Raw genomic sequence first — 12309 nt, 5'->3', positions numbered from 1 at the left:
CACGCGAATATGTGCCCCGGGGGCCTGGGACCCCATCCCCGGGCCTCGAAGAAGTAAAGGCGGGGAGCGCCGCCGCGCTCCCCATGAAGATGGCAAAGGGTGGCCCGGGACCCCATCTCTGGGCCCTGCGGTGATGGAAGGCGTGTGGGGGGATGTGCTGTCACACTCCCCCCGGAGTCCGGCGAGGGCGGGAGATCCAAGTGCCTGCCCGCTGGAGTGGGCAGACCAGAAGACCTGAAGACCAGAAGACCCGCACTGGCTCCCGCGGCCCGGGCTGGGCCGGGAGCCAGCCGGTGCAGCCGGGGGTGGGCTCCCCGGGCTGCACCCTAATCCGGAAAGGGCCATAGCGGCGGAGGGCCCGGGTGGGACTGGGCCCCCGCGAAGAGGACAAGGAGAAGGAGCCAGGGGCCTGGGTGAGACCGGGCCCTGAAAATCGGAGAGAAGCGGCCGGGGGTGGGCTCCCCAAGCCGCATACAATTACCTGGGGGTCCGGGTGGGACCAGGCCCCCCAACGAGCAGGAAGATGCAGGAGGGCCCGGGTGGGACCGGGCCCCCGTGAAACAAAGCAGGCTGTGCGGCTCTCCCTGGCACAGCGGGAGAGCCGCTGTTCTAATATGCACGAGGCATGACGGAAAATCGCCCCATAATGCCTGCGCCGTCAGGACTGGCCTGACTGCAAACCTTCCCGTTTCTCTGCTCGTGGTGGCCCCAGAAGGACGGGGACACCACCAAGTGAGTGCAAAGGGGCTGGGGGAACAGCTGGAGGAATGCAGTCTCCCCCCAGCACGAAGAAAAGTCCCACCCCAAGTTTCATGGGGCATCTGAAAGAATAACCCCTCAAGGGCTCAGCCAGCATCTATCACCTTCTAGGCTGGAACTTATGTTCTACAGCTGAGGGTGTACTACGAAGTGCATCACGGAGGGAAGGGCTGAGTTGGGGATGTCTGTAGAAGGGCAACCCCTGGAGGTGAAGTGGTGTAACTGCACTGAAATGCATTTACTAATGGACTGAACTTCATTTGTTTAATGTGATGTGCTGGTGTAAGGTGATGTCATAAGCCAAGTGGGGTTATGTTGCCAGACAGTCCTGCTAGGGTGTCTGGCTGTATATGCGTAATCCTGTGATTTCATCTGTGATGCCTTTAGGGGCTGTAATTGCAATGCATTCAAATGATCAACTAAGGTGATGAGTACTGTCAATCTAAAGTGTGCGTAAACATGGATTCTTGCTGCTGCGCTTAGGTGAAGACCCCAGACTGCTAGCCCTTAAGATGTAGAGGTGCATACTTTATAGTCAGTAGGAGATGCTCAGTCAGGGTCATGTGTCACCAAGGCAGGTTTACCCCTTTTTAATGCTTGTTGAGGTAATGGGGTGAGTCGCCACTGGGATGGTGCCAGTGCGCAGGGCCCTCGCTCCAGGTTATGTTCAACTAACTGCATTGGGGGCAAGTTGATGTGCATACATGGGAGTGGTGGTACTAGACCCCACCCCCCCCCCTGCGGGAGGGGTGGAGATGTTATGCAATGCCACAAAGTAATTCCAACAGCTTGTGTATATTTGGAAATTGGTGCATGGTATTGAGAAGTGTGTTTGTTTAATAAATGTACTCTTACTTTTATAAAGCAAAGTACAGACTGGACAATCAATTATTGAGTGTTATTTTTGTGCACCTGCAAATGGCGATTACTAGCCCACACCACCTCCCTTGAGTAAGCCTCAGACTGCTCTGCAACGCTACCCTCTGAGAGTCAGGCGCTACAATTGGGTGTCTGGTTCCCAGTGAAGGACAAATGTAGTCATGTTATTTGTGCAGGCCTCACAGATGCTGCCTCGTTTTCCAACAGTAATGTAATGGCTGACACATGCTTCTGGGTGGGGTGGGGGGAGGGCTCCCTCCTGCTGAGGTGTGGGCCAGGGAGCATGGTGGGAGTGGTAGTGCAGGCCTCCCACCCTTAAACACCCTCATTGTGAAGATGGCTACCTACTTGTAAGTTTGATGAGTGTAATGTAATGGCTGACACATTCTTCTGGGTGAGGTAGGGGGAGGGCTCCATCCTGCTGAGGTGGGGGGCAGGGTTCATGGTGGGAGTAGTGATACAGGCCTCCCACTCCCAAACACCCTCCCAGGGCAGATGCCAACCTACCTGTAAGTTTGTTTGGTGTACTGCAATGGCTTCCAACTGCTTCTGGGTGGGGTGGGGGGGTGGGCTCCATCCTGCTGAGCTGGGGACCAGGGGACATGATGGGAGTGGTAGTGCAGGCCTCCCACCCCCAAACACCCTCATTGTGAAGATGGCTACCTACCTGTAAGTTTGTTTGGTGTACTGCAACGGCTTCCAACTGCTTCTGGGTGGGGGGCTTCATCCTGCTGAGGTGGGGGCCAGGGGGCATGGTGGGAGTGGTAGTGCAGGCCTCCCACCCCCAAACACCCTCCCAGGGAAGGTGGCTACCTACCTGTAAGTTTGATGAGGGTAATGTAATGGCTGACACATGCTTCTGGATGGGGTGGGGGGAGGGCTCCATCCTGCTGAGGTGTGCGCCAGTGGGCATGGTGGGAGTGGTAGTGCAGGCCTCCCACCCCCCAAACACCCTCATTGGGAAGATGGCTACCTACCTGTAAGTTTGATAAGGATAATGTAATGGCTGACACATGCTTTTGGGTGGGGTGGGGGGGGAGTGCTCCATCCTGCTGAGGTGGGGGGCAGGGTGCATGGTGGGAGTAGTGGTACAGGCCTCCCACTCCCAAACACCCTCCCAGGGAAGATGGCTACCTACCTGTAAGTTTGATGAAGGTAATGTAATGGCTGACACATGTTTCTGGGTGGGGTGGGGGGAGGGCTCCATCCTGCTGAGTTGTGGGCCAGGGGGCATGGTGGGAGTGGTAGTGCAGGCCTGCCAACCCCAAACACCCTCATTGTGAAGATGGCTACCTACATGTATGTTTGTTTGGTGTACTGCAATGGCTTTCAACTGCTTGTGGGGGGTCCATCCTGCTGAGGTGGGGGGCAGGGGGCATGGCGGGAGTGGTAGTGCAGGCCTCCCACCCCAAACACCCTCTCAGGGAAGATGGCTACCTACCTGTAAGTTTGATGAGGGTAATGTAATGGCTGACACATGCTTCTGGGTGGGGTCGGGGGAGAGCTCCATCTTGCTGATGCTGTGGGACAAGGGGGCCTGGTGGGAGTTGTAGTGCTATCTGCCTGTACATATGCCCCCATGGTAATGTTGGTAGGTACTTTTGGGGTGAATGGGAGTGGGTGAATGTTGGATCTGTGAGACGTTTTTGTGAGTGTGTGGTGCAGATGGATGGAATTTGTCCTAGGTGGTGTAGCTTTGTAGTTGTGCAGGACTGTACCTAGCAGAGTGGTGGTAGTCATTTGTTTGTACTTACCAGCCTCCACTCCCCCGGCTACTCCTGTGAGACTCTCTGGATGCAGTATGGCAAGCACCTTCTCCTCCCATGGTGTGAATGGTTTTTGTGGAATGGGAGGGCCACCGCCAGTCCTCTGAGCCAGCTCACGGCTCTTGCTCCTCCTCTCCTTGACCACCCTCTTCAGATCATGCCACCGCTTCATGATCTCCTTTTTTGATCTTGGGGTGGTCCCTACTGCATTAACCCTTTGGACTATCCTTGCCCACATTTGTGTCCTTGTGGCTAATGGTGTCTGTTGGACCAGGCTATCAAAAAGCTGTGGTTCCACTCTGACTATCTCATCTACCATGACTGTTAACTCACTCTCTGTGAATTTGGGCATTTTCTGTGTGGCCAAGGTGTGTGGTGTGCAAAGTGGTTGTGGGTTCAGGAGTGTGAGTGGTGGGTGTGGTTGTGATGTGTATGGTGTGTGTTGTGCAGGGGGGTTAGTTGTGCAGGTGTGGAAGTGGTGGTGGTGCTGTGTGTGGTGAGGCTAGTGATGTGTCCTTTGCCTCTCCTTTCAGCTGGGGGGGTGTATCTCTTCTCTCATGGAGTATTGCAAAGGATTGTGGTCAGGGAAGGGGCTGGTTTTATACTCAGCTATGTGTGTGTGTCCAATTGGGGTATTGCTGTCAGGCGTGTTGTCCTGGGATTTGAATGTTTCTTTTTGCAATGTGGTTGTGTCAGGGGGGTGTGTTTTGTGTATTTGGGGGGCATGGCTAGTTTGCTGTGTGCACTTTTTGGTCTTATTGTGGGGTTTTTGCTTCGTCCGCCATATTTTTTATGGATCGTCCGCAGCGGTGGCTATGCTTCAGCTCTTCCGCTGGCTCTCCCATTCATCCCATTGTGCGACCGCGGCGGTCGGAGATAGCGGTACGTACCGCCAGACCGTCAGCGATATCCTAATTTCCCGTGTGGTGTTTCCGCTATACTTGCGGCGGGTTGGTGTTTTTCCGCTGCGAATCCGACCACTGCGGACAGATTTTGGCCATCTCCGCCCGCTACGGGCGGTTTTCCTTGGCCCCGTTCCACCGCGGTCAGTGTTTTTTGGCGGTTGTTCCTAAATTGGCTGCCGGTTTTTCCACGGTGCCGGCGGGCGGTTGTTTTCTGCTTCCATGGCAGTCGGGGTGCTTTTCCGACCGCCATCCTAATGGGCCCCTAGGTTGCTGGAAGAGGTATATAGGCAGGTGCACAGAGAGAATATCAAGTTTTAAATGTCGGCATACACAAATATCGAGTTGGAAATATCGTGATGCAGAAATATCGACAGCAAGAATATCGTGGTGAAGAATATCGACTTTGAGGTAAGAAATATCGTTTTTGAAAATATCAAAGTCATTAATATTGTTTGCAAAAATATAGTTGTTTTAAAATATCGATAATTTTAATTAGTGTTATGTATTTTATGTATATATTGTATAAGTATGTGAACTTTTATTTGTATATGTATTGCTTTTGTTTTTTAATATATGTGTTATATTTTTAGTAGTTATTAATTTTATTTTGATTACATTTTGTGTTTTTTAGTTCTGTATCGGGTTGTGGGTTTATAGGGGAATAGGGTGGCAGGTAATTTAAATTAATTATTTTTTATTTATTAGTATTAATTTAATTGAGATGTTAGTGTTAATTGTGGAAATTCATTTATTATTAATTAATTATTAATTGGTTGTTAATTATTATTAATTTATTAATTGGTAATTATAATAATTGTGTCATTTTTTTAAGAGCGGGTTGTGGGATTAAAGTGGCAGAGAGTGGAAGTAATTTAATTATATTAAGGGGCCGATTCCGATCCTGTATTTTTGTTTCCGTCCGACTCGTATCGGTAAATTTTTCCATACAAATCGTACAAGTCCCGTCCGACCCGTGAAGTACGATTCGTACAGGAAAAATACAACTTTTCCCGATCCGATATGTACGGATCTGCCCGATCCTTACAAATCGGATCAGGAAAAGTTGTACCAGACGGACCCGGACACTTTTCCGTACAAATTGTAAAAATGCAGTCCAACCGTACTAGTACTATCCGGACCGGCTTTCCGATTTACGATTTGTACGGAAAACGTCCTGTACACGGGGTATGCCATTACCCGCTACGAAGCGAACTTTGTACGATTCGTATCCCGGGAACAGTTGTTCCCGGGGTGCGAGTTGTACAGGGGTACGAGTCGTACAGGCATACACCCCTGTGCGTTGTGTATGTACGGTGCGTACCCCAACATCGCATACCCCAAAATTGCATACCCCAACATCGCGTATGTACGGTGCGTACATACGCGATAGTGGGGTACGCGATGTTGGGGTACGCGATGTTGGGGTACGCACAGTACATACGCGATGTTGGGGTATGCACAGTACATACACAATGCACGGGGGTGTATGCCTGTATGACTCATACCCCTGGGGACTCTGCTTTTACAGCTGTTTTTGGCTCCCGTAAGAAAAGAGCCGTACGGAGTGCCGTAGGGACGAATCGTACTTGCTGGGCTGGAAACCGCTGCTTAAATACATACAGACGTCGCGTGCAAGCTGTTCCGGATCAGAATCGTTGGGTTATTTTAGCTGTCTGGTCTTTTATATGATTTGTATGGAAAGAGTCTTTCTGTACGAATCTTACTTCCTAGGTTGTAAAAAAAGTTTACCGGGTATGAGTTGTACGGGAAAAATGCTCCATACAATGATTTGTACAGCCTTTTTCCAGGATTGGAATCGGCCCCTAAATGCAATAATATTTTTCATTTCTTATTATTTATATAATTGATATTTTATAGTGTTAATTGTGGGAATAAATATATGAATAATTATTTATTAATTGTTTATTATTAATTAATTGGTAATTAATTATGTTCTTTTTTTGGGAGTGGCTGGTGGGGTTTATAGGGGAATAGGGTGGGAAGTAATTTATTTATAATTAATTATTAAATATTTGTTAATTAATGCTAATTAATTAATTACAATTTATGGCAATTGTGTAATTTATTTGAGATGTGAGTTGTGGGGTTTATAGTGGTAAAGGGTGGGAAGTAAAATCTTTTAAATTAATTAATAAGTTGTTGTTGATTGATATTAATTTGTGAATGTAAAATAAGTTATGGAAATTGTGTAATGATTTTTAGGTGTGTGTTATGGTAGAGGGTGGAAAGTAATTTATGTTTAGTTAATTAATATTTAGTTGATCATGAATATTAATTCATCAATTGTTAAATATTTATGGTAATTGTTTATCTTTATTTTGTTTGTGGGTTTCAGTTTTATAGGGTACTGTTTCGGGAGGCAATTCATTTTTATCTGTTTGAATTTGTGTTTTTTAATCAATTATATTTCTTTAATTGATAATTAATTATGTTAAATATGGGGGTACTCATTTCTTTTTTAAATGTAGATGTCTGTTGTGAATTGTGTGGTGTTATAGGGTAGGAAATAAAAAAGATTACATTTATGTAAAAATTTATATTTTTGATTATAAACAATTTCTATTTAGAATAGTTATTTGTTTGTAAATATATATTTTTTAAACATTCCTAGGTATTTGTTAGATCTTTTTAACATTATATGTTTTTATCTTTGGTAAAAACAAATATATTTTTATATATGTTTTGTTTTATTTTTTAAATCTTTTGTGTTGTAGTTGATATTTTTTTTTTTTGATCTGACTCCAATGGGAATATAAATTTTTACCCCTCGCTATCCAACACTTTCCCTACTGTTGCACTCACTGGAGTGGGAATAATAATTTTTACCCCTTAGATATCCAAAACTTTCCCTACTGTTGCCCTCACTGGTGTGGGAATAGTAATTTTTACTCCTCCGCTATCCAACACTTTCCCTACTTTTGCACTCACTGGATTGGGAATATTAAGTTTCACCCCTCCGCTATCCAACACTTTACCTACTGTTGCACTCACTGGAGTGGGAATAGTATGTTTTACCCCTTCTCTATCCAACATTTTCCCTACTGTTGCAATCACTGGAGTGGGAAACGTTTTTTCTACCCCTCCGCTATCTAACACTTTCCCTACTGTGGTTCTCAATGGAGTGCAAAATTTAAGTTTAAAGCCTATTAAATATTTTAATGTTTTAATTTATAATATAATTTTTTTATTAGATTTTATGTTATAGGTGTATGTATATATACATATTTATTTGCAAATGTTTACATATTTATACAATTATAAAATAAATAAAAATTAATAGTTTATTAATTGTTTTAAAGTAAATGTACATATATATATTACATTGTATATATGTATGTTTACTTTTTTTGAAATTAAATGTTTCTTATATTTGTTAAAATGTATATTAAATCCAAATACTATTTTAAAAGTTAATTTTATTATTTAATATATATTTAACATATATATATATATATATATATATAAAAATAGATATTTTGTACATCTCTATTTTTTACATGGATATTATTTTCCAATATTTTTATACTTACCATTACAAATATAGGATGTCGATATTTTTGACATAGATGTCTTGATATTTGTGTATGGGGATATTTTGGGCATCGATATTCTATCAGTGAACCCTAGGACAGTTTTAAGCTCACTTATAATACTGATAGTAACTGCGTATCATTTCTGTACTTGATCTAACATGACGAAAATAAGCTAATTGTATCCTTATACAGAAAGCAATCTGAGAGGAATACTTTTTTGCAATCTAACAACTTTCACTCATGTGCCATGCAAGACAGACTTTCATATCGTTATTCCACAGAGTTCACCAAAAATCTACTCACAAGAATGACTTCTTTAGAGAGGCCAACATACTAGGCTTGAATCAGAATGGAAAACTTACCTTTTTGTGCAAGTTTACAATTGTTTGCAATTTACAAAGTTATTTTACTAGTAATATCCTTATGGCATCAGTGTCTCTGCACATAAAAAGATAGTCTTTTTATGTGCGGAGACTCCACAGTCGTAAAGATACTACTAGCAAAATAGCTTTGTGAAGTGTAAAAATCGAAAGCTTCGACAAAAGTGTAAGTTTACCTTTGTGAATCAGGGCCACTGTCAACAAAGTTGTTAGAAATAGGTTGTCCCGAACGTGTTGTTAGGACTGACATGAAATGAGCCTGGTACAGCCCTAGAGAGTAACTCTTTCAAACAAGGACTAGAAAATCCTCAGACCAACTGGTTTGTGTCACCACATTTTGTCAGACACTAAGACATTTTTTAGAATACTGAAAAAGCATTGCTATATTTTGAAGCAGACTGATGACACCTTCCAGTTACCACTTTTTGTCTATTGAAGACCCTGTATTTCATGCTGTCAGTTCCAACAAACTCAGTAGCAACAACTTAAAGAGCTAGGATCTGGACCCTTTTAAGGGTCACTGCAATTATGGCAGCTGTGTGACCTGCCAGTTTACTTTCAACACCAAATACTTCTCTCATGGTAATATAAATATTGATCTGTACTTCCACATCAACTTTAATTCTAACAATGTGGTATATCGCCTTAAGTGCCCGTGTGACTTAATGGGGTTCAGGCATCACAACAAATGAGATGAAGATTGGGCAACATAGTAGTCACATTAGATTCTAAGTTCTGAATGCTCCTCTGGTGGTTCGTTTCATTGAACTTGGCTACAGCACAGACAACATCAAATGGAAAGTGACTGAGAAAGCAGCACCCTTCCCTGATGAGTGACTTGTCATATACTCCACAGCGTATGGAGTGCAAATGAATAGACACAAGCAGCTCAATTAAGGATGAACTGAATATCATGGAGTGGGAAAATGTTATAGCTCTATCAGACCACTAATAGACCTTCAGTGAAACTTTTGTTTACATCATTGATGGACTGTAAAATCATATGTACTGATCAAGTAAAAAGGTTCTTCAAATGTGCCTAGAGAGACAACCAATTCCAGTTCAATTATACATAATGAATTGTCTAGATATTGTGCTGCATTTATTATGTCTGTTCAGATGATGGATAGTGCTTACATTAGTGGTCATACTACTTTATTCATGATTCGTACCGTTGATTGCCTGAATTACCTATAGCCACACATGAACTAGTAACCGGAGTTACAGAGTTGACAAGTATACTTTTATTCATATTTTGTTCTGTGGAAAGACTGATGGTGCATCTATAAGTTTTGAAATTGGTTTTATAGCTCTAATTAGAATTATCTCCTATACTGCATAACTGTTTAAATATAGTATTAGTTTCCTTTACCTGATGCAATTCTGGGGCATGATGATATCCACTGGATTGTTTCTTATTTTGTTATTAACACTTATTGCTCATTCCTTCGTGTTCGTTCTAGTCCAACACTAATATCCACTGTAGCCCTTAATCAACCATTTTTCATTCCTGATCTCCCCTGAAATGCATTTGCGTTCCACGCCTCCTGCGCATCAACTATCAGTCATTGTTCGGAACCCAATGTGTTCAAAGCCTTGATCTCACAATCCGCCATATTTGTAACTGGCGTGCTCTTGGGGAATTTACTGAGACAGTGACGGTATATTGTTACAGCTCGTCCCCCTTCTCTCTCATTGTAGAGACATAATGCAGGCTTGATTACTGCCCCCCACAACCCCACTGTAGACCTTGAGCTCTCCATCTACCCTCGTCATGGATACATTTTCCAAGATTGCTATGTGGGTCCAAAATCAGATAAATTACATATCCTTATCTAACATCACTGCTTTTACTATTTTTACTATTGCTAGGTATCATACTAATAACTGCTTTCGTTATTAGACACTGGTTATTACCTATGACTCTGCATGCTGTAGGACACAGTTTGCCTAAGGGTTCCATTCTTCCCTGGTCAAAAGTAGGTATTTGTCCATACATACCAGTTAAATTGTTTTAAATTCAAATTTTATATGGATTATGTAGAACCCCTGCAAGCATGTGCACTTTACATTCAGTTTAGATTTGGCACCCCCCCCAAACACTGTGAGAAGTAAATGGACACATTCTAATTCTACCTCCATGTGCCCGTCCTGTAACTCCGCCACTGAAACTATTGAGCATTATCTTTTCTTTTGCCCTGCTTATGCTATACTGAGGAAAAAATTGATTGTTCCTGCATGTCGTGTCCTGTCTTTCTTCCGCCACACAGATGCTCTGCGTGTTTTTACCTCAGACACTACCAAATGGCTTGTCTTTACCCTATCTAGATAAGTCCTATATGCCTGGTGGTTGAGGGCCAAGGTGGTTAAATGAATACTTACCACCGGAATCGGAGGCATTCCAACGGAGTGCCATGATCTAAGCCCTGTGTCACACTCTAGACCTCTTAGATATTTCTAACACATATTTGTTTTTATATGATTTTAACTCATTTTATCTTGTTCTGAAATCCAAGAATGGTGATTTCTGCTGCTACATTCTGTTTTTTAAAATCCTTGCACTGATTATTTCTTATTAATATGTTTTGTATTTTATGATATGATGTGTGTGTGTATGATCTTGATATTGATCGAACAAAAAAAATGGTTTTATGCTTCCAGTAGGTTCCCTGTCCTCAGTATGTGTTCTGCATCTCTATAGGTCCCCAGCCCTGAAGAGGCCCCTGTATTCAGTGAAGGGTTGAAACGCCATTGATGCTCATTATGAACAATTTGTCTGCCATTTCATGAGGCATTTGTATACAGGCAACTATGGGCCTGTTGTAATGGAATACAATTATGCAGTATTTGTATACTAACGCACCTTTGAATTACACTGCACTGATTATTCACAAGTCTGGTTGTGGGTTTCTCACATGGGGGTGACTTTGCATCAATACCTTCTAAGTATTTAGTTGAAGAGTGGTTTGTGGTGTAAATAAATCTGCTTTTTAAACTAGAACCTGCTGTTCAAATATATTTAACATTTCTCTAAGTCGTCCTAATAACAGTAATTTTGCTGTCTTGAGTATGTTGTTGTAAATTTGTTCTGTTGCCACCATTGTGATCCTATTTATCTGTATTATCCAGGTTCACATAGACATTAGGGTTGCTCTTGTTTATGAAGTATTGGAAGAAACAACAAACAGTGAAATGTGCAAGAGGAAGACAGAGGGCATATCCATTTTTGTAAAAATTGGCTGCTCGGTCCAAATTGGTGCCTAGTTAAAAAAAGTTAGGAAAATACATTTCTACACATCATAGGGAATTTGTTTTAAAGACAAAGATATATCTTGGTGTACATGTGTAATCAAGTGAAAAACACATTCTGCATGTTGCCAATAATACACACAAATATAAATGCTTACAAATCATCAACATATGCCTTCCAGGTGGAGTTGCATGATGTGCAGTGTGTCTGGCAGGTAGTCAGTAATTACAGAGTTTATAGCAGGTAGCTTCTTCCGAGTTTAAGTTTGAATGTCAGGCTGCATTATTCTTTTAACATGCAGATTAGTGTTTACTTTCTTTCTCTGACTGTGAAGTGAGGGGAGCTTTTAGAGTGAATTATGTGACAGTGTAGGATGTTGTTTTTTGCAATACACAACAAAATGTAAATACCTGTAAATGAACCGTAGGCATCCAGCATTTAGGAAAGCAATACTGAAGGCACTTTATATATAATTCTGAAGTGTGCTGGAAACAGATTTTAATAGGATTAAAGCAAATCAATACTCTTTACTTGGTAATGCACACATAATTAATGTTTACAGAAACCCGATTTTCACACATCATCATCTGTGTGCTATGTAGTTTTATCAATAACACTGTATGTCTGTGCAAATTTACTGTCCATTTCACTGGTTAATGTGCTGTCTGTAAATGACAATGCTCGACCACATGATGTTTTAGTTACATTCAAAAATCACCCCTCCTCATGTCCACTAGGTGAGTCGCAAACATTTGTTGTACTAAAAAGTGGATCATGGATCAAAACATTTTGGGAACCAATGTTATATCATATTTT

The sequence above is a fragment of the Triturus cristatus genome, chromosome 3_1 (assembly GCF_964204655.1).
Source record: "Triturus cristatus chromosome 3_1, aTriCri1.1, whole genome shotgun sequence".
Taxonomy (NCBI): Eukaryota; Metazoa; Chordata; class Amphibia; order Caudata; family Salamandridae; genus Triturus; species Triturus cristatus.
The sequence above is the reverse complement of the archived record's forward strand: the minus strand, read 5'-3'. Positions refer to the sequence as shown.